The following is a 23,225-nucleotide window of genomic DNA, read 5'->3' as shown; positions in this document are numbered from 1 at the left end:
AGTTACTGCAGTAGTTGTCGTCTGTGGCGCTGTTGTGGAAACTCCTGCAGTAGTAGTTCCAGCAAGAGTTGATGTCACTGTTGAAGGATGTTTTGTTGTATCTGTTGGTGTTATAGATGTTGTGGCTGTACTGAAAGTGGCGCTTTCGATAGTGTTTGAAGAAGCACTCACAACAGGTACTACAGTAGTTGTCGTCTGTGGTGCTGTTGTGGAAATTCCTGCAGTAGTAGTTCCAGAAGCAACTGATGTCACTGTTAAAGGATGTGTTGTTGTAGCTGTTTGTGGATGTGTTATTGTAGCTGTTGGTGTTGTGGATGTTGTGGCTCTACTGAAAGTGGCGCTTTCGATAGTGTTTGAAGAAGCACTCACAACAGGTACTACAGTAGTTGTCGTCTGTGGTGCTGTTGTGGAAATTCCTGCAGTAGTAGTTCCAGAAGCAACTGATGTCACTGTTAAAGGATGTGTTGTTGTAGCTGTTTGTGGATGTGTTATTGTAGCTGTTGGTGTTGTGGATGTTGTGGCTGTACTGACAGTGGTGCTTTCAGCAGGGGTTGAAGTGGGGATCACAGAAGTTACTGCAGTAGATGTTGTTTGTGAAGCTGTTGTGGAAAATCCTGCAGTAGTACTTCCACCAAGAATTGTGACTACTGTTGTTGTTGCTTTTGTTGTTGATGTTTCTGCTACACTAGTAGGGAATATTTCAGTTGCAGTTGTTGTAATTGTGGAAGTGTCTGTTGTTGTTGTTGAAGCTGTTTCGGCTACACTAGTGGTGGATGTTTCAGCAGGAGTTTTTGTGATTGTGGAAGTCTCTGTTGATGTTTCTGTTGCACTATTGGTTGATGTTTCAGCAGGAATTGTTGTGATTGAGGAAGTCTCTGTTGTTGAAGATATTTCTGCTACACTAATGGAGGATGTTTCAGCAGGACTTATGATTGTGGAAGTCTCTTTTGTAGTAGATGTTTCTGCTTCACTAGTGGTGGATATTTCAGGTGTAGTTGTGATTGTTAAAGTCTCTAATGTTGTAGATGTTTCTGCTACAATGATAGTAGAGGTTTCAGCTGGAATTGTTGTGATTGTGGAAGTCTCTGTTGTTGTAGATGTTTCTACTTCACTAGTGGTGGATGTTTCAGGAGGTGTCGTTATTGTGGAAGTTTCTTCTGAAGTAGATGTTTCTGCTTCAGTAGTGGTTGATGTTTCAGCAGGCGTAGTGATTGTGGAAGTCTCTGTTGTTTTAGATGTTTCTGCTACACTAATGGTGGATGTTTCAGCAGGACTCATGATTGTGGAAGTCTCTTTTGTAGTAGATGTTTCTGCTTCACTAGTGGTGGATATTTCAGGTGTAGTTGTGATTGTTAAAGTCTCTAATGTTGTAGATGTTTCTGCTAAAATGATAGTGGATGTTTCAGCTGGAATTGTTGTGATTGTGGAACTCTCTGTTGTTGTAGATGTTTCTGCTACACTGATAATAGAGGTTTCAGCAGGAATTGTTGTGATTGTGGAAGTATCTGTTCTGGCAGATGTTTCTACTTCACTAATTGTGGATGTTTCAATGGCAGTTGTTGTGAGTGTGGAAGTCTCTGTTGTTGTAGATGTTTCTGCTACACTGATAGTAGAGGCTTCAGCAGGAATTGTTGAGATTGTGGAAGTAACTATTGGTGTAGATGTTCCTGCAGCACTAGTGGTGGATATTTCAGCAGGAATTGTTGTGATTTTGGAAGTCTCTGTTGTTGACGACGTATCTGTAGCACTAGTGGTAAATGTTTCAGCAGGAATTGTTGTGATTGTGGAAGTATCTGTTCTTGTAGATGTTTCTACTGGCCTAATTGTGGATGTTTTAACCACAGTTGTTGTGAGTGTGGAAGTCTCTGTTGTTGAAGATATTTCTGCTTCACTAGTGGTGGATATTTCAGCAGGTGTCGTTTTTGTGGAAGTCTCTTTTGTAGTAGATGTTTCTGCTACACTGATACTAGAGGTTTCCACAGCAATTGTTGTAATTGTGGAAGTCTCTGTTGTTGTAGATGTTTCTGCTGCACTAGTGGTGGATGTTTTAGCAGGAGTGGCTGTGAGTGTGGATGTCTCTGTTGTTGTAGATGTTTCTGCTAAACTAAAAGTGGATGTTTCAACTGGATTTGTTATGATTGTGGAAATCTCTGTTGTTGTAGATGTTTCTACTTCAATAGTGTTGGAAGTTTCAGGAGGTGTCGGTATTGTGGAAGTCTCTGTGCTTGTAGATGTTTCTGATGCATTAGTGGTGGATGATTCGGCAGGATTTGTTGTGATTGTGGAAGTCTCTTTTGACGTAGATGTTTCTGCTTCAGTAGTGGTTGATGTTTCGGCAGGAGTAGTGATTGTGGAAGTCTCTGTTGCTGTAGATGTTTCTGCTGCACTAGTGGTGGATGTTTCAGCAGGTGTCATTTTTGTGGAAGTCTCTGTTGCTGAAGATGTTTCTGCTGTACTAGTAGTGGATGTTTCTGCTGGAATTATTGTGATTGTTGAAGTCTCTGTTGTAGATTTTTCTGCTGCACTGACAGTGGATGTTCCAGCTGGAATTGTTGTGATTGTGGAACTCTCTGTTGTTGTAGTTGTTTCTGATACACTGATAGTAGAGGTTTCAGCTGGAATTGTTGTGATTGTGGAAGTCTCTGTTGTTGAATTCGTTTCTGGTACACTAGTGGTGGATGTTTCAGCAGGAATTGTTGTAATTGTGGAAGTATCTCTTCTTGTAGATGTTTCTGCTGCACTAATTGTGGATGTTTCAACCGCAGTTGTTGTCAATGTGGAAGTCTCTGTTGTTGAAGATATTTCTGCTACACTAATGGTGGATGTTTCAGCAGGACTCGTGATTGTGGAAGTCTCTTTTGTAGTAGGTTTTCCTGCTTCACTAGTGGAGGATATTTCAGGTGTAGTTGTGATTGTTGAAGGCTCTGTTGTTGTAGATGTTACTGCTAAACTGATATTGGATGTTTCAGCTGAAATTGTTGTGACTGTGGAAGTCTCTATTGTAGTATATGTTTCTGCTACAATGATAGTAGAGGTCTCAGCTGGAATTGTTGTGATTGTGGAAGTCTCTGTTGTTAAAGTCATTTCTTGTACATTAGTGGTCGATGTTCCAGCAGGAATTGTTGTGATTGTGGAAGTCTCCGTTGTTGTAGACATTTCTACTTTACTAGTGGTGGATGTTTCAGCAGGTGTCGTTATTGTGGAAGTCTCTGTGCTTGTAGATGTTTCTGCTGCACTAGTTGTGCATGTTTCTGCAGGAGTCGTTATTGTGGAATTCTCTGCTGTTGTAGGTGTTTCTGCTGCATTAGTGGTGGATGATTCAGCAGGATTTGTTGTGATTGTGGAAGTCTCTTTTGAAGTAGATGTTTCTGCTTCAGTAGTGGTTGATGTTTCAGCAGGAGTAGTGATTGTGGAAGTCTCTGATGTTGTAGATGTTTCTGCTGCACTAGTTTTGGATGTTTCAGCAGGTGTCATTTTTGTGGAAGTCTCTGTTGTTGTAGATGTTTCTGCTGCACTAGTGGTGGATGTTTTAGCAGGTGTCATTTTTGTGGAATTCTCTGTTGTTGAAGATGTTTCTGCTGCACTAGTGGTGGATGTTTCAGCAGGAATTGTTGTAATTGTGGAAGTATCAGTTCTTGTAGATGTTTCTGCTGCACTAATTGTGGATGTTTCAACCGCAGTTGTTTGTGAATGTGGAAGTCTCTGTTGTTGAAGATATTTCTGCTACACTAATGGTGGATGTTTCAGCAGGACTCGTGATTGTGGAAGTCTCTTTTTGCAGTAGATGTTTCTGCTTCACTAGTGGAGGATATTTCAGGCGTAGTTGTGATTGTTGAAGTCTCTGTTGTTGTAGATGTTTCTGCTACAATGATAGTAGAGGTTTCAGCAGGAATTCTTGTGATTGTGGAAGTCTCTGTTGTTGAAGTCATTTCTGGTACATTAGTGGTCGATGTTCCAGCAGGAATTGTTGTGATTGTGGAAGTCTCTGTTGTTGTAGATGTTTCTACTTTACTAGTGGTGGATGTTTCAGCAGGTGTCGTTATTGTGGAAGTCTCTGTGCTTGTAGATGTTTCTGCTGCACTAGTTGTGGATTTTTCAGCAGGAGTCGTTATTGTGGAAGTCTTTGTTGTTGTAGATGTTTCTGCTGCACTAGTACTGGATGTTTCAGCTGGAATTATTGTGATCGTTGAAGTCTCTGTTGTTATAGATGTTTCTGCTACACTGATAGTAGAGGTGTCAGCAGGAATTGTTTTGATTGTGGAAGTCTCTGTTGTTGAAGTCATTTCTGGTACATTAGTGGTCGATGTTCCAGCAGGAATTGTTGTGATTGTGGAACTCTCTGTTGTTGTAGATATTTCTACTTTACTAGTGGTGGATGTTTCAGCAGGTGTCGTTATATTAGAAGTCTCTGTACTTGTTGAAGTTTCTGCTGCACTAGTTGTGGATGTTTCAGCAGGAGTCGTTATTGTGGAAGTCTCTGTTGTTGTAGATGTTTCTGCTGCATTAGTGGGTGGATGTTTCAGCAGGAATTGTTGTGATTGTGGAAGTCTCTGTTGTTGAAGTCATTTCTGATACATTAGTGGTCGATGTTCCAGCAGGAATTGTTGTGATTGTGGAAGTCTCTGTTGTTGTAGATATTTCTACTTTACTAGTGGTGGATGTTTCAGCAGGTGTCGTTATATTAGAAGTCTCTGTACTTGTTGATGTTTCTGCTGCACTAGTTGTGGATGTTTCAGCAGGAGTCGTTATTGTGGAAGTCTCTGTTGTTGTAGATGTTTCTGCTGCATTAGTGGTGGATGATTCAGCAGGAATTGTTGTGATTGTGGAAGTCTCTGTTGTTGTAGATGTGTCTAGTTTACTAGTGGTGGATGTTTCAGCAGGTGTTGTTATTGTGTAAGTCTCTGTTGTTGTAGATGTTTCTGCTGCACTAGTGGTGGATGTTTCAGCAGGTGTCATTTTTGTGGAATTTTCTGTTGTTGAAGATGTTTCTGCTGCACTAGTGGTGGATGTTTCAGCAGGAATTGTTGTAATTGTGGAAGTATCAGTTCTTGTAGATGTTTCTGCTGCGCTAATTGTGGATGTTTCAACCGCAGTTGTTGTGAATGTGGAAGTCTCTGTTGCTGAAGATATTTCTGCTACACTAACGGTGGATGTTTCAGCAGGACTCATGATTGTGGAAGTCTCTTTTGTAGTAGATGTTTCTGCTTCACTAGTGGAGGATATTTCAGGTGTAGTTGTGATTGTTGAAGTCTCTGTTGTTGTAGATGTTACTGCTAAACTGATAGTGGATGTTTCAGCTGGAATTGTTGTGACTGTGGAAGTCTCTATTGTAGTATATGTTTTCTGCTGCAATGATAGTAGAGGTTTCAGCAGGAATTGTTGTGATTGTGGAAGTCTCTGTTGTTGAAGTCATTTCTGGTACATTAGTGGTCGATGTTCCAGCAGAAATTGTTGTGATTGTGGAAGTCTCTGTTGTTGTAGATGTTTCTACTTTACTAGTGGTGGATGTTTCAGCAGGTGTCGTTATTCTGGAAGTCTCTGTTGTTGTAGATGTTTCTGCTGCACTAGTTGTGGATGTTTCAGCAGGAGTCGTTATTGTGGAAGTCTCTGTTGTTGTAGATGTTTCTGCTGCATTAGTGGTGGATGATTCAGCAGGATTTGTTGTGATTGTGGAAGTCTCTTTTGAAGTAGATGTTTCTGCTTCAGTAGTGGTTGATGTTTCAGCAGGAGTAGTGATTGTGGAAGTCTCTGTTGTTGTAGATGTTTCTGCTGCACTAGTTTTGGATGTTTCAGCAGGTGTCATTTTTGTGGAAGTCTCTGTTGTTGTAGATGTTTCTGCTGCACTAGTGGTGGATGTTTCAGCAGGTGTCATTTTTTGGAATTCTCTGTTGTTGAAGATGTTTCTTCTGCTGCACTAGTGGTGGATGTTTCAGCAGAAATTGTTGTAATTGTGGAAGTATCAGTTCTTGTAGATGTTTCTGCTGCACTAATTGTGGATGTTTCAACCGCAGTTGTTGTGTGAATGTGGAAGTCTCTGTTGTTGAAGATATTTCTGCTACACTAATGGTGGATGTTTCAGCAGGACTCGTGATTGTGGAAGTCTCTTTTGCAGTAGATGTTTCTGCTTCACTAGTGGAGGATATTTCAGGCGTAGTTGTGATTGTTGAAGTCTCTGTTGTTGTAGATGTTCCTGCTACAATGATAGTAGAGGTTTCAGCAGGAATTCTTGTGATTGTGGAAGTCTCTGTTGTTGAAGTCATTTCTGGTACATTAGTGGTCGATGTTCCAGCAGGAATTGTTGTGATTGTGGAAGTCTCTGTTGTTTGTAGATGTTTCTACTTTACTAGTGGTGGATGTTTCAGTAGGTGTCGTTATTGTGGAAGTCTCTGTGCTTGTAGATGTTTCTGCTGCACTAGTTGTGGAATTTTCAGCAGGAGTCGTTATTGTGGAAGTCTCTGTTGCTGAAGATGTTTCTGCTGTACTAGTAGTGGATGTTTCTGCTGGAATTATTGTGATTGTTGAAGTCTCTGTTGTAGATTTTTCTGCTGCACTGACAGTGGATGTTCCAGCTGGAATGTTTGTGATTGTGGAACTCTCTGTTGTTGTAGTTGTTTCTGATACACTGATAGTAGATTTCAGCAGGAATTGTTGTGATTGTGGAAGTGTCTGTTGTTGAAGACGTTTCTGCGTCACTAGTGGTGGATGTTTCAGCAGGAATTGTTGTAATTGTGGAAGTATCTCTTCTTGTAGATGTTTCTGCTGCACTAATTGTGGATGTTTCAACCGCCGTTGTTGGTCAATGTGGAAGTCTCTGTTGTTGAAGATATTTTCTGCTACACTAATGGTGGATGTTTCAGCAGGACTCGTGATTGTGGAAGTCTCTTTTGTAGTAGGTTTTCCTGCTTCACTAGTGGAGGATATTTTCAGGTGTAGTTGTGATTGTTGAAGGCTCTGTTGTTGTAGATGTTACTGCTAAACTGATATTGGATGTTTCAGCTGAAATTGTTGTGACTGTGGAAGTCTCTATTGTAGTATATGTTTTCTGCTACAATGATAGTAGAGGTCTCAGCTGGAATTGTTGTGATTGTGGAAGTCTCTGTTGTTAAAGTCATTTCCTGTACATTAGTGGTCGATGTTCCAGCAGGAATTGTTGTGATTGTGGAAGTCTCCGTTGTTGTAGACATTTCTACTTTACTAGTGGTGGATGTTTCAGCAGGTGTCGTTATTGTGGAAGTCTCTGTGCTTGTAGATGTTTCTGCTGCACTAGTTGTGCATGTTTCTGCAGGAGTCGTTATTGTGGAATTCTCTGCTGTTGTAGGTGTTTCCTGCTGCATTAGTGGTTGATGATTCAGCAGGATTTGTTGTGATTGTGGAAGTCTCTTTTGAAGTAGATGTTTCTGCTTCAGTAGTGGTTGATGTTTCAGCAGGAGTAGTGATTGTGGAAGTCTCTGATGTTGTAGATGTTTCTGCTGCACTAGTTTTTTGGATGTTTCAGCAGGTGTCATTTTTGTGGAAGTCTCTGTTGTTGTAGATGTTTCTGCTGGCACTAGTGGTGGATGTTTTAGCAGGTGTCATTTTTGTGGAATGCTCTGTTGTTGAAGATGTTGCTGCTGCACTAGTGGTGGATGTTTCAGCAGGAATTGTTGTAATTGTGGAAGTATCAGTTCTTGTAGATGTTTCTGCTGCACTAATTGTGGATGTTTCAACCGCAGTTGTTGTGAATGTGGAAGTCTCTGTTGTTGAAGATATTTCTGCTACACTAATGGTGGATGTTTCAGCAGGACTCGTGATTGTGGAAGTCTCTTTTGCAGTAGATGTTTCTGCTTCACTAGTGGAGGATATTTCAGGCGTAGTTGTGATTGTTGAAGTCTCTGTTGTTGTAGATGTTTCTGCTACAATGATAGTAGAGGTTTCAGCAGGAATTCTTGTGATTGTGGAAGTCTCTGTTGTTGAAGTCATTTCTGGTACATTAGTGGTCGATGTTCCAGCAGGAATTGTTGTGATTGTGGAAGTCTCTGTTGTTGTAGATGTTTCTACTTTACTAGTGGTGGATGTTTCAGCAGGTGTCGTTATTGTGGAAGTCTCTGTGCTTGTAGATGTTTTCTGCTGCACTAGTTGTGGATTTTTCAGCAGGAGTCGTTATTTGTGGAAGTCTTTGTTGTTGTAGATGTTTCTGCTGCACTAGTACTGGATGTTTCAGCTGGAATTATTGTGATCGTTGAAGTCTCTGTTGTTGTAGATGTTTCTGCTACACTTATACTATATTCCAGCAGGAATTGTTGTGATTGTGGAACTCTCTGTTGTTGTAGATATCATTTCTGGTACATTAGTTGGTCGATGTTCCAGCAGGAATTGTTGTGATTGTGGAACTCTCTGTTGTTGTAGATATTTCTACTTTACTAGTGGTGGATGTTTCAGCAGGTGTCGTTATATTAGAAGTCTCTGTACTTGTTGAAGTTTCTGCTGCACTAGTTGTGGATGTTTCAGCAGGAGTCGTTATTGTGGAAGTCTCTGTTGTTGTAGATGTTTCTGCTGCATTAGTGGTGGATGATTCAGCAGGAATTGTTGTGATTGTGGAAGTCTCTGTTGTTGAAGTCATTTCTGGTACATTAGTGGTCGATGTTCCAGCAGGAATTGTTGTGATTGTGGAAGTCTCTGTTGTTGTAGATATTTTCTACTTTACTAGTGGTGGATGTTTCAGCAGGTGTCGTTATATTAGAAGTCTCTGTACTTGTTGATGTTTCTGCTGCACTAGTTGTGGATGTTTCAGTCTAGTTTACTAGTGGTGGATGTTTCAGCAGGTGTTGTTATTTCTGCTGCATTAGTGGTGGATGATTCAGCAGGAATTGTTTGTGATTGTGGAAGTCTCTGTTGTTGTAGATGTGACTAGTTTACAAGTGGTGGATGTTTCAGCAGGTGTTGTTATTGTGGAAGTCTCTGTTGTTGTAGATGTTTCTGCTGCACTAGTGGTGGATGTTTCGGCAGGTGTCATTTTTTGTGGAATTTTCTGTTGTTGAAGATGTTTCTGCTGCACTAGTGGTGGATGTTTCAGCAGGAATTGTTGTAATTGTGGAAGTATCAGTTCTTGTAGATGTTTCTGCTGCGCGCTAATTGTGGATGTTTCAACCGGAGTTGTTGTGAATGTGGAAGTCTCTGTTGCTGAAGATATTTCTGCTACACTAACGGTGGGATGTGTTCAGCAGGACTCATGATTGTGGAAGTCTCTTTTGTAGTAGATGTTTCTGCTTCACTAGTGGAGGATATTTCAGGTGTAGTTGTGATTGTTGAAGTCTCTGTTGTTGTAGATGTTACTGCTAAAACTGATAGTGGATGTTTCAGCTGGAATTGTTGTGACTGGGGAAGTCTCTATTGTAGTATATGTTTCTGCTGCAATGATAGTAGAGGTTTCAGCAGGAATTGTTGTGATTGTGGAAGTCTCTGTTGTTGAAGTAATTTCTGGTACATTAGTGGTCGATGTTCCAGCAGAAATTGTTGTGATTGTGGAAGTCTCTGTTGTTGTAGATGTTTCTCTACTTTACTAGTGGTGGATGTTTCAGCAGGTGGTCGTTATTCTGGAAGTCTCTGTTGTTGTAGATGTTTCTGCTGCACTAGTTGTGGATGTTTCAGCAGGAGTCGTTATTGTGGAAGTCTCTGTTGTTGTAGATGTTTCTGCTGCATTAGTGGTGGATGATTCAGCAGGATTTGTTGTGATTGTGGAAGTCTCTTTTGAAGTAGATGTTTCTGCTTCAGTAGTGGTTGATGTTTCAGCAGGAGTAGTGATTGTGGAAGTCTCTGTTGTTGTAGATGTTTTTACTGCTGCACTAGTTTTGGATGTTTCAGCAGGTGTCATTTTTGTGGAAGTCTCTGTTGTTGTAGATGTTTCTGCTGCACTAGTGGTGGATGTTTTAGCAGGTGTCATTTTTGTGGAATTCTCTGTTGTTGAAGATGTTTCTGCTGCACTAGTGGTGGATGTTTCAGCAGAAATTGTTGTAATTGTGGAAGTATCAGTTCTTGTAGATGTTTCTGCTGCACTAATTGTGGATGTTTCAACCGCAGTTGTTGTGAATGTGGAAGTCTCTGTTGTTGAAGATATTTCTGCAACACTAATGGTGGATGTTTTCAGCAGGACTCGTGATTGTGGAAGTCTCTTTTGCAGTAGATGTTTTTCTCTGCTTCACTAGTGGAGGATATTTCAGGCGTAGTTGTGATTGTTGAAGTCTCTGGTTGTTGTAGATGTTCCTGCTACAATGATAGTAGAGGTTTCAGCAGGAATTCTTGTGATTGTGGAAGTCTCTGTTGTTTGAAGTCATTTGTGATTGTGGAAGTTTCTGTTGTTGTAGATGTATTTGTTGTGATTGTGGAAGTTTCTGTTGTTGTAGATGTTTTCTACTTTACTAGTGGTGGATGTTTCAGCAGGTGTCGTTATTGTGGAAGTCTCTGTGCTTGTAGATGTTTCTGCTGCACTAGTTGTGGAATTTTCAGCAGGAGTCGTTATTGTGGAAGTCTTTGTTGTTGTAGATGTTTCTGCTGCACTAGTACTGGATGTTTCAGCTGGAATTATTGTGATCGTTGAAGTCTCTGTTGTTGTAGATGTTTCTGCTACACTGATAGTAGAGGTTTCAGCAGGAATTGTTTTGATTGTGGAAGTCTCTGTTGTTGAAGTCATTTCTGTTACATTAGTGGTCGATGTTCCAGCAGGAATTGTTGTGATTGTGGAAGTCTCTGTTGTTGTAGATATTTCTACTTTACTAGTGGTGGATGTTTCAGCAGGTGTCGTTATTTTAGAAGTCTCTGTACTTGTTGAGATGTTTCTGCTGCACTAGTTGTGGATGTTTCAGCAGGAGTCGTTATTGTGGAAGTCTCTGTTGTTGTAGATGTTTCTCTGCTGCATTAGTGGTGGATGATTCAGCAGGCAGGTGTCATATTGTGGAAGTCTCTGTTGTTGTAGATGTGTCTAGTTTACTAGTGGTGGATGTTTCAGCAGGTGTTGTTATTGTGGAAGTCTCTGTTGTTGTAGATGTTTCTGCTGCACTAGTGGTGGATGTTTCAGCAGGTGTCATTTTTGTGGAATTTTCTGTTGTTGAAGATGTTTCTGCTGCACTAGTGGTGGATGTTTTCAGCAGGAATTGTTGTAATTGTGGAAGTATCAGTTCTTGTAGATGTTTCTGCTGCTGCGCTAATTGTGGATGTTTCAACCGGAGTTGTTGTGAATGTGGAAGTCTCTGTTGCTGAAGATATTTCTGCTACACTAACGGTGGATGTTTCAGCAGGACTCATGATTGTGGAAGTCTCTTTTGTAGTAAATGTTTCTGCTTCACTAGTGGAGGATATTTCAGGTGTAGTTGTGATTGTTGAAGTCTCTGTTGTTGTAGATGTTACTGCTAAACTGATAGTGGATGTTTCAGCTGGAATTGTTGTGACTGTGGAAGTCTCTATTGTAGTATATGTTTCTGCTGCAATGATAGTAGAGGTTTCAGCAGGAATTGTTGTGATTGTGGAAGTCTCTGCTGTTGAAGTCATTTCTGGTACATTAGTGGTCGATGTTCCAGCAGAAATTGTTGTGATTGTGGAAGTCTCTGTTGTTGTAGATGTTTCTACTTTACTAGTGGTGGATGTTTCAGCAGGTGTCGTTATTCTGGAAGTCTGTGTGCTTGTAGATGTTTTCTGCTGCACTAGTTGTGGATGTTTCAGCAGGAGTCGTTATTGTGGAAGTCTCTGTTGTTGTAGATGTTTCTGCTGCATTAGTGGTGGATGATTCAGCAGGATTTGTTGTGATTGTGGAAGTCTCTTTTGAAGTAGATGTTTCTGCTTCAGTAGTGGTTGATGTTTCAGCAGGCGTAGTGATTGTGGAAGTCTCTGTTGTTTGTAGATGTTTCTGCTGCACTACTGGTGGATGTTTCAGCAGGTGTCATTGTTGTGGAAGTCTCTGTTGTTGAAGATGTTTCTGCTGCACTAGTAGTGGATGTTTCAGCTGGAATTATTGTGATCGTTGAAGTCTCTGTTTGTTGTAGATATTTCTGCTGCATTGATGGTGGATGTTTCAGCAGGAATTGTTGTGATTGTGGAAGTCTCTGTTGTTGAAGTCATTTCTGGTACATCAGTGGTCGATGTTCCAGCAGGAATTGTTGTGATTGTGTAAGTCTCTGTTGTTGTAGATGATTCTACTTTACTAGTGGTGGATTTTTCAGCAGTTGTCGTTATTGTGGAAGTCTCTGTGCTTGTAGATGTTTCTGCTGCACTAGTTGTGGATGTTTCAGCAGGAGTCGTTATTGTGGAAGTCATTGTTGTTGTAGATGTTTCTGCTGCATTAGTGGTGGATGATTCAGCAGGATTTGTTGTGATTGTGGAAGTCTCTTTTGAAGTAGATGTTTCTGCTTCAGTAGTGGTTGATGTTTCAGCAGGAGTAGTGATTGTGGAAGTCTCTGTTGTTGTAGATGTTTCAGCTGCACTAGTGGTGGATGTTTCAGCAGGTGTCATTTTTGTGGAAGTCTCTGTTGTTGAAGATGTTTCTGCTGCACTATTAGTGGATGTTTCAGCTGGAATTATTGTGATCGTTGAAGTCTCTGTTGTTGTAGATATTTCTGCTGCACTGATGGTGGATGTTTCAGCAGGAATTGTTGTGATTGTGGAAGTCTCTGTGTGTTGAAGTCATTTCTGGTACATTAGTGGTCGATGTTCCAGCAGGAATTGTTGTGATTGTGGAAGTCTCTGTTGTTGTAGATATTTCTACTTTACTAGTGGTGGATGTTTCAGCAGGTGTTGTTATTTTGGAAGTCTCTGTTGTTGTAGATGTTTCTGCTGCATTAGTTGTGGATGATTCAGCAGGATTTGTTGTGATTGTGGAAGTCTCTTTTGAAGTAGATATTTCTGCTTCAGTAGTGGTTGATGTTTCAGCAGGAGTAGTGATTGTGGAAGTCTCTGTTGTTGTAGATGTTTCTGCTGCACTAGTTGTGGATGTTTCAGCAGGAGTCGTTATTGTGGAAGTCTTTGTTGTTGTAGATGTTTCTGCTGCATTCGTGGTGGATGATTCAGCAGGATTTGTTGTGATTGTTGAAGTCTCTTTTGAAGTAGATGTTTTTGTTCAGTAGTAGTTGATGTTTCAGCAGGAGTAGTGATTGTGGAAGTCTCTGTTGTTGTAGATGTTTCTGCGCACTAGTGGTGGATGTTTCAGCAGGTGTCATTTTTTGTGGAAGTCTCTGTTGTTGAAGATGTTTCTGCTGCACTAGTAGTGGATGTTTCAGCTGGAATTATTGTGATCGTTGAAGTCTCTGTTGTTGTAGATATTTCTGCTGCACTGATGGTGGATGTTTCCGCTGGAATTGTTGTGACTGTGGAAGTCTCTGTTGTTGAAGATGTTTCTGCTGCACTAGTAGTGGATGTTTCAGCTGGAATTATTGTGATCGTTGAAGTCTCTGTTGTTGTAGATATTTCTGCTGCATTGATGGTGGATGTTTCAGCAGGAATTTGTTGTGATTGTGGAAGTCTCTGTTTTTGAAGTCATTTCTGGTACATTAGTGGTCGATGTTCCAGCAGGAATTGTTGTGATTGTGGAACTCTCTGTTGTTGTAGATATTTCTACTTTACTAGTGGTGGATGTTTCAGCAGGTGTCGTTATTTTGGAAGTCTCTGTACTTGTTGATGTTTCTGCTGCACTAGTTGTGGATGTTTCAGCAGGAGTCGTTATTGTGGAAGTCTCTGTTGTTGTAGATGTTTCTGCTGCATTAGTGGTGGATGATTCAGCAGGAATTGTTGTGATTGTGGAAGTCTCTGTTGTTGTAGATGTGTCTAGTTTACTAGTGGTGGATGTTTCAGCAGGTGTTGTTATTGTGGAAGTCTCTGTTGTTGTAGATGTTTCTGCTGCACTAGTGGTGGATGTTTCAGCAGGTGTCATTTTTGTGGAATTTTCTGTTGTTGAAGATGGTTTCTGCTGCACTAGTGGTGGATGTTTCAGCAGGAGGATTGTTGTAATTGTGGAAGTATCAGTTTCTTGTAGATGTTTCTGCTGCGCTAATTGTGGATGTTTCAACCGGAGTTGTTGTGAATGTGGAAGTCTCTGTTGCTGAAGATATTTCTGCTACACTAACGGTGGATGTTTCAGCAGGACTCATGATTGTGGAAGTCTCTTTTGTAGTAGATGTTTCTCTGCTTCACTAGTGGAGGATATTTCAGGTGTAGTTGTGATTGATGAAGTCTCTGTTGTTGTAGATGTTACTGCTAAACTGATAGTGGATGTTTCAGCTGGAATGTTGTGACTGTGGAAGTCTCTATTGTAGTATATGTTTCTGCTGCAAATGATAGTAGAGGTTTCAGCAGGAATTGTTGTGATTGTGGAAGTCTCTGTTGTTGAAGTAATTTCTGGTACATTAGTGGTCGATGTTCCAGCAGAAATTGTTGTGATTGTGGAAGTCTCTGTTGTTGTAGATGTTTCTACTTTACTAGTGGTGGATGTTTCAGCAGGTGTCGTTATTCTGGAAGTCTGTGTGCTTGTAGATGTTTCTGCTGCACTAGTTGTGGATGTTTCAGCAGGAGTCGTTATTGTGGAAGTCTCTGTTGTTGTAGTGATTTTCTGCTGCATTAGTGGTGGATGATTCAGCAGGATTTGTTGTGATTGTGGAAGTCTCTTTTGAAGTAGATGTTTCTGCTTCAGTAGTGGTTGATGTTTCAGCAGGCGTAGTGATTGTGGAAGTCTCTGTTGTTGTAGATGTTTCTGCTGCACTACTGGTGGATGTTTCAGCAGGTGTCATTGTTGTGGAAGTCTCTGTTGTTGAAGATGTTTCTGCTGCACTAGTAGTGGATGTTTCAGCTGTAATTATTGTGATCGTTGAAGTCTCTGTTGTTGTAGATATTTCTGCTGCACTGATGGTGGATGTTTCAGCAGGAATTGTTGTGATTGTGGAAGTCTCTGTTTTTGAAGTCATTTCTGGTACATCAGTGGTAGATGTTCCAGCAGGAATTGTTGTGATTGTTGAAGTCTCTGTTGTTGTAGATGTTACTGCTAAACTGATAGTGGATGTTTCAGCTGGAATTGTTGTGACTGTGGAAGTCTCTATTGTAGTATATGTTTCTGCTGCAATGATAGTAGAGGTTTTCAGCAGGAATTGTTGTGATTGTGGAAGTCTCTGCTGTTGAAGTCATTTCTGGTACATTAGTGGTCGATGTTCCAGCAGAAATTGTTGTGATTGTGGAAGTCTCTGTTGTTGTAGATGTTTCTACTTTACTAGTGGTGGATGTTTCAGCAGGTGTCGTTATTCTGGAAGTCTGTGTGCTTGTAGATGTTTCTGCTGCACTAGTTGTGGATGTTTCAGCAGGAGTCGTTATTGTGGAAGTCTCTGTTGTTGTAGATGTTTCTGCTGCATTAGTGGTGGATGATTCAGCAGGATTTGTTTGTGATTGTGGAAGTCTCTTTTGAAGTAGATGTTTCTGCTTCAGTAGTGGTTGATGTTTCAGCAGGCGTAGTGATTGTGGAAGTCTCTGTTGTTGTAGATGTTTCTGCTGCACTACTGTGGATGTTTCAGCAGGTGTCATTGTTGTGGAAGTCTCTGTTGTTGAAGATGTTTCTGCTGCACTAGTAGTGGATGTTTCAGCTGGAATTATTGTGATCGTTGAAGTCTCTGTTGTTGTAGATATTTCTGCTGCACTGATGGTGGATGTTTCAGCAGGAATTGTTGTGATTGTGGAAGTCTCTGTTGTTGTAGATGTGTCTAGTTTACTAGTGGTGGATGTTTCAGCAGGTGTCATTATTGTGGAAGTCTCTGTGCTTGTAGATGTTTCTGCTGCATTAGTGGTGGATGTTTCAGCTGGAATTATTGTGATCGTTGAAGTGTCTTTTGTTGTAGGTAATTCTGCTGCATTGATGGTGGATGTTTCAGCTGGAATTGTTGTGATTGTGTAAGTCTCTGTTGTTGTAGATGATTCTACTTTACTAGTGGTGGATTTTTCAGCAGTTGTCGTTATTGTGGAAGTCTCTGTGCTTGTAGATGTTTCTGATGCACTAGTTGTGGATGTTTCAGCAGGAGTCGTTATTGTGGAAGTCTTTGTTGTTGTAGATGATTCTGCTGCATTAGTGGTGGATGATTCAGCAGGATTTGTTGTGATTGCGAAGTCTCTTTTGAAGTAGATGTTTCTGCTTCAGTAGTGGTTGATGTTTCAGCAGGAGTAGTGATTGTGGAAGTCTCTGTTGTTGTAGATGTTTCTGCTGCACTACTGGTGGATGTTTCAGCAGGTGTCATTTTTGTGGAAGTCTCTGTTGTTGAAGATGTTTCTGCTGCACTATTAGTGGATGTTTCAGCTGGAATTATTGTGATCGTTGAAGTCTCTGTTGTTGTAGATATTTCTGCTGCACTGATGGTGGATGTTTCAGCAGGAATTGTTGTGATTGTGGAAGTCTCTGTTGTTGAAGTCATTTCTGGTACATCAGTGGTCGATGTTCCAGCAGGAATTGTTGTGATTGTGGAAGTCTCTGTTGTTGTAGATTTTTCTACTTTACTAGTGGTGGATGTTTCAGCAGGAGTTGTTATTTTGGAAGTCTCTGTTGTTGTAGATGTTTCTGCTGCATTAGTTGTGGATGATTCAGCAGGATTTGTTGTGATTGTGGAAGTCTCTTTTGAAGTAGATGTTTCTGCTTCAGTAGTGGTTGATGTTTCAGCAGGAGTAGTGATTGTGGAAGTCTCTGTTGTTGTAGATGTTTCTGCTGCACTAGTTGTTGATGTTTCAACAAGAATCTTTATTGTGGAAGTCTTTGTTGTTGTAGATGTTTCTGCTGCATTCGTGGTGGATGATTCAGCAGGATTTGTTGTGATTGTTGAAGTCTCTTTTGAAGTAGATGTTTTTGCTTCAGTAGTAGTTGATGTTTCAGCAGGAGTAGTGATTGTGGAAGTCTCTGTTGTTGTAGATGTTTCTGCTGCACTAGTGGTGGATGTTTCAGCAGGTGTCATTTTTGTGGAAGTCTCTGTTGTTGAAGATGTTTCTGCTGCACTAGTAGTGGATGTTTCAGCTGGAATTATTGTGATCGTTGAAGTCTCTGTTGTTGTAGATATTTCTGCTGCACTGATGGTGGATGTTTCCGCTGGAATTGTTGTGATTGTGGAAGTCTCTGTTGTTGTAGATATTTCTACTTTACTAGTGGTGGATGTTTCAGCAGGTGTCGTTATTTTGGAAGTCTCTGTACTTGTTGATGTTTCTGCTGCACTAGTTGTGGATGTTTCAGCAGGAGTCGTTATTGGAATTATTGTGATTGTTGAAGTCTCTGTTGTTGTAGATATTTCTGCTGCACTGATGGTCGATGTTCCAGCAGGAATTGTTGTGATTGTGGAAGTCTCTGTTGCTGAAGATATTTCTGCTACACTAACGGTGGATGTTTCAGCAGGACTCATGATTGTGGAAGTCTCTTTTGTAGGAGATGTTTCTGCTTCACTAGTGGAGGATATTTCAGGTGTAGTTGTGATTGATGAAGTCTCTGTTGTTGTAGATGTTACTGCTAAACTGATAGTGGATGTTTCAGCTGGAATTGTTGTGACTGTGGAAGTCTCTATTGTAGTATATGTTTCTGCTGCAATGATAGTAGAGGTTTCAGCAGGAATTCTTGTGATTGTGGAAGTCTCTGTTGTTGAAGTCATTTTCTGGTACATTAGTGGTCGATGTTCCCAGCAGAAATGTTGTGTGATTGTGGAAGTCTCTGTTGTTGTTGATGATTTTTCTTACTTTACTAGTGGTGGATGTTTCAGCAGGTGTCGTTATTCTGGAAGTCTGTGTGCTTGTAGATGTTTCTGCTGCACTAGTTGTGGATGTTTTCAGCAGGAGTCGTTATTGTGGAAGTCTCTTTTGAAGTAGATGTTTCTGCTTCAGTAGTGGTTGATGTTTCAGCAGGAGTAGTGATTGTGGAAGTCTCTGTTGTTTGAAGATGTTTCTCCTGCACTATTAGAGGATGTTTTCAGCTGGAATTATTGTGATCGTTGAAGTCTCTGTTGTTTAGATATTTCTGCTGCACTGATGGTGGATGTTTTCAGCTGAAATTGTTGTGATTGTGGAAGTCTCTTTTGTTGTAGATATTTCTGCTGCACTGATGGTGGATGTTTCAGCAGGAATTGTTGTGATTGTGGAAGTCTCTGTTGTTGAAGTCATTTCTGGTAAATCAGTGGTCGATGTTCCAGCAGGAATTGTTGTGATTGTGGAAGTCTCTGTTGTTGTAGAGTGTTCTTCTACTTTACTAGTGGTGGATTTTTCAGCAGGTGTCGTTATTGTGGAAGTCTCTGTGCTTGTAGATGTTTCTGCTGCACTAGTTGTGGATGTTTCAGCAGGAGTCGTTATTGTGGAAGTCTTTGTTGTTGTAGATGTTTCTTCTGCATTAGTGGTGGATGATTCAGCAGGATTTGTGTGTGATTGTGGAAGTCTCTTTTGAAGTAGATGTTTCTGCTTCAGTTGTGGTTGATGTTTCAGCAGGAGTAGTGATTGTGGAAGTCTCTGTTGTTGTAGATGTTTCTGCTGCATTAGTGGTGGATGATTCAGCAGAATTGTTGTGATTGTGGAAGTCTCTGTTGTTGGAGATGTGTCTAGTTTACTAGTGGTGGATGTTTCAGCAGGTGTCGTTATTGTGGAAGTCTCTGTTGTTGTAGATGTTTCTGCTGCACTAGTGGTGGATGTTTCAGCAGGTGTCATTTTTGTGGAATTTTCTGTTGTTGAAGATGTTTCTGCTGAACTAGTGGTGGATGTTTCAGCAGGAATTGTTGTAATTGTGGAAGTATCAGTTCTTGTAGATGTTTCTGCTGCGCTAATTGTGGATGTTTCAACCGCAGTTGTTGTGAATGTGGAAGTCTCTGTTGCTGAAGATATTTCTGCTACACTAACGGTGGATGTTTTCAGCAGGACTCATGATTGTGGAAGTCTCTTTTGTAGTAGATGGTTTCTGCTTCACTAGTGGAGGATATTTCAGGTGTAGTTGTGATTGTTGAAGTCTCTGTTGTTGTAGATGTTACTGCTAAAACTGATAGTGGATGTTTCAGCTGGAATTGTTGTGACTGTGGAAGTCTCTATTGTAGTATAGTCTCTGCAATGATAGTAGAGTTTTCAGCTGAGATTGTTGTGATTGTGGAAGTCTCTGTTGTTGAAGTCATTTCTGTAGTGGTCCGATGTTCCAGCAGGAATTGTTGTGATTGTGGAAGTCTCTGTTGTGTAGATGTTTCTACTTACTAGGGGTGGATGTTCAGCAGCCAAATTGTTATTGTTGAAGTCTCTGTTTTTGTAGATGTTTCTGCTTTACTAGTTGTGGATGTTTCAGCAGGAGTCGTTATTGTGGAAGTCTGTGTGTGTTGTAGATGTTTCTGCTGCACTAGTGGTGGATGTTTCAGCAGGAATCGTTACTGTGGAAGTCTCTGTTGTTTTAGATGTTTCTACTGCATTAGTGGTTAGATGTTTCAGCAGGAATTGTTGTGATTGTGGAAGTCTCTGTTTTGAAGTAGATGTTAGTTTTTGTGACTGTGGAAGTCTCTATTGTTGTAGATGTTTTTTTTGTGACTGTGGAAGTCTCTATTGTTGTAGATGTTTCTAGTGGTGGATGTTTCAGCTGGAATTGGTTGTGATCGTTGAAGTCTCTGTTGTTGTAGATGTTTCTGCTACACTGATGGTGGATGTTTCAGCTGGAATTGTTGTGATTGTGGAAGTCTCTGTTGTTGTAGATGTTTCTGCTACATTGATAGTCGATGTTTCAGCAGGAATTGTTGTGATTGTGGAAGTCTCTCTGTTGTTGTAGTCTGGTCATTTCTGATACATTAGTGGTCGATGTTCCAGCAGAAATTGTTGTGATTGTGGAAGTCTCTGTTGTTGTAGATGTTTCAACTTTACTAGTGGTGGATGTTTCAGCAGGTGTCGTTATTGTGGAAGTCTGTGTGCTGCTGCACTAGATGTTTCTGCTTGCACTAGTTGTGGATGTTTCAGCAGGATGTTTCGTCATTGGAATTATTGTGTGATCGTGGAAGTCTCTGGTTGTTGAAGATATTTCTGCTACACTAATGGTGATGTTTCAGCAGGACTCGTGATTGTGGAAGTCTTTTTGTAGTAAATGTTTTCTGCTTCACTAGTGGAGGATATTTCAGGTGTAGTTGTGATTGTTGAAGTCTCTGTTGCTGTAGATCTTACTGCTAAACTGATAGTGGATGTTTCAGCTGGAATTATTGTGACTGTGGAAGTCTCTATTGTAGTATATGTTTCTGCTACAATGATAGTAGAGGTTTTAGCAGGAATTGTTGTGATTGTGGAAGTCTCTGTTGTTGTAGATGTTTCTGCTTCAGTAGTGGTTGATGTTTCAGCAGGGAGTAGTGATTGTGGAAGTCTCTGTTGTTGTAGATGTTTCTGCTGCACTAGTGGTGGATGTTTCAGCAGTGTCGATTTTTGTGGAAGTCTCTGTTGTTGAAGATGTTTCTCCTGCACTAGTAGTGGATGTTTCAGCTGGAATTATTGTGATTGTTGAAGTCTCTGTTGTTGTAGATATTTCTGCTGCACTGATGGTGGATGTTTCCGCCTGGAATTGTTGTGATTGTGGAAGCTCTCTGTTTGTTGTAGATATTTCTACTTTACTATTGGTGGATGTTTCAGCAGGCAGTCGTTATTTTGGAAGTCTCTGTACTTGTTGATGTTTTCTGCTGCACTAGTTGTGGATGTTTCAGCAGGGGTCGTTATCTGTATTGGTATTTTCTGCTGTGATTGTTGAAGTCTCTGTTGTTGTAGATGTTTCTGCTGCACTGATGGTCGATGTTCCAGCAGGAATTGTTGTGATTGTGGAAGTCTCTGTTGCTGAAGATATTTCTGCTACACTGACGGTGGATGTTTCAGCAGGACTCATGATTGTGGAAGTCTCTTTTGTATGAGATGTTTCTGCTTCACTAGTGGAGGATATTTCAGGTGTAGTTGTGATTGGATTGAAGTCTCTGTGTGTGTAGATGTTTGCTGCTTAAACTGATAGTGGATGTTTCAGCTGGAGTTGTGACTGTGGAAGTCTCTGTGTTAGTAGATAGTTTCTGCTGCAATGAGTAGTAGAGGTTTTTCAGCAGGAATTGTTGTGATTGTGAAAGTCTCTGTTGTTGAAGTCATTTCCTGGTACATTAGTGGTCGAATGTTCCAGCAGAAATTGTTGTGATTGTGGAAGTCTCTGTTGATGTAGATGTTTCTGCTTTACTAGTGGTGGATGTTTCAGCAGGTGTCGTTATTCTGGAAGTCTCTGTTGTTGTAGATGTTTTCTGCTGCAACTAGTTGTGGATGTTTTCAGCAGGAGTCGTTTATTGTGGAAGTCTCTGTGAATGTAGATGTTTCTGCTTCACTAGTGGTTGGATGGTTTCAGCAGGAGTAGTGATTGTGGAAGTCTCTGTTGTTGAAGATGTTTCTGCCTGCACTAGTAGGGATGTTTCAGCTGGGAATTATTGTGATCGTTGAAGTCTCTGTTGTGTAGATATTTCTGCTTGCAACTGATGGTGGATGTTCCAGCTGGAGTTGTTGTGATTGTGGAAGTCTCTGTTGTTGTAGATATTTCTGGTGCACTAGTGATGGATGTTTCATCAGGTGTTGTTGTGATTGTGGAAGTCTCTGTTTTTGTAGAAGTCATTTCTGGGCAATCAGTGGAATGGATGTTCCAGCAGGAATTGTTGTGATTGTGGAAGTCTTTTTGTTGTAGATGTTTCTGCTTTACTATGGTGTGATTTTTCAGCAGGTGTCGTTATTGTGGAAGTCTCTGTTGTTGGTAAGATGTTTCTGCTTGCCTAGTTGTGGATGTTTCAGCAGGAGTCGTTATTGTGGAAGTCTTTGTTTGTTGTAGATGTTTCTTCTGCATTAGTGGGTGGGATGAGGCAGGATTTTGTTTGTGTGTGATTGTTGAAGTCTCTTTTGAAGTAGATGTTTTCTGGTATTCTGCCGTAGTTTGTGGTTGATGTTTCAAGCAGGAGTAGTGATGTGGAAGTCTCTGTTGTTGTAGATGTTTCTGGCTGCATTAGTGCTGGATGATTCAGCAGGAATTTTTTGTGATTGTGGAAGTCTCTGTTGTTGTAGATGTTTCTAGTTTACTAGTGGTGGATGTTTTCCAGCAGGAATTGTTTCGTTGTATTGTGAAGTCTCTGTTGTTGTAGATGTTTCTGCTTGCACTAGTGGTGGATGTTTTACAGCAGGAAAAGTCCGTTGGTGGATTGTGGAAGTCTCTGTTGTTGAAGATGTTTCTGCTGACTAGTGGTGGATGTTTCAGCAGGAATTGTTTGTAATTGTGGAAGTATCTGTTGCTTGTAGATGTTTCTGCTGCGCTAATTTGTGATGTTTCAGCAGAGTTGTTGTGAATGTGGAAGTCTCTGTTGTGAAGGAAGATTTCTGCTACACTAACGGTGGGGGGATTTTCAGCAGGACTCATGATTGTGGAAGTCTCTTTTGTAGTAGATGTTTCTGCTTCAGCACTAGTGGAGGATATTCAGAAGGTGTAGTTGTGATTGTTGAAGTCTCTGTTGTTGTAGATGTTTCTGCTAACATGATAGTGGATGTTTCAGCTGGAATTGTTGTGACTGTGGAAGTCTCTGTTGTTGTAGATGTTTCTGTAGCATGGTGATAGTAGGGAAGGTTTCAGCGAGGAATTGTTGTGATTGTGGAAGTCTCTGTTGTTGTAAGTAATTTCTGGTACATTAGTGGTCGATGTTTCCAGCAGGAATTGTTGTGATTGTGGAAGTCCCTGTTGTTGTAGATGTTTCTACTGCACTAGTGGTGGATGTTTCAGCAGGTGTCATTATTCTGGAAGTCTCTGTGCTTGTAGATGTTTTCTGCTGCACTAGTTGTGGATGTTTCAGCAGGAATCGTTGTATTGGTGGAAGTCTCAGTTTGTTGTAGATGTTTCTGCTGCGCTAGTGGTGGATGGTTCATCCGGAGTTGTTGTGATTGTGTGAAGTCTCTTTTGAAAGTAGATGTTCTGCTTCAGTAGTGGTGGATGTTTCAGCAGGAGTAGTGATTGTGGAAGTTCTCTGTTTGTAGTAGATGTTTCTGCTGCACTAGTGTGGATAGTTTCAGCAGTAGTTTGTGATTGTTGAAGTCTCTGTTGTTGTAGATGTTTCTGCTGCACTGATAGTGGATGTTTCAGCTGGAATTGTTTGTGATCGTTGAAGTCTCTGTTGTTGTAGATGTTTCTGCTAGACAATGATAGTAGAGGTTTCAGCAGGAATTGTTGTGATTGCGGAAGTCTCTGTTGTTGAAGTCTTTCTGCTACATTAGTG

General features: G+C 40.8%; 1 protein-coding gene across 1 annotated transcript in view; it reads right to left on the bottom strand.

Annotated features, from left to right (window-relative positions):
- The window catches only part of LOC109093063 (type II inositol 3,4-bisphosphate 4-phosphatase), a 577,378-nt gene that overhangs the window by 430,198 nt on the left and 123,955 nt on the right, over window positions 1-23,225 (bottom strand). The window lies entirely within an intron of this gene.

The sequence above is a fragment of the Cyprinus carpio genome, chromosome A1 (assembly GCF_018340385.1).
Source record: "Cyprinus carpio isolate SPL01 chromosome A1, ASM1834038v1, whole genome shotgun sequence".
NCBI lineage: Eukaryota > Metazoa > Chordata > Actinopteri > Cypriniformes > Cyprinidae > Cyprinus > Cyprinus carpio.
This window is presented reverse-complemented; position numbering and strand designations above follow the sequence as displayed.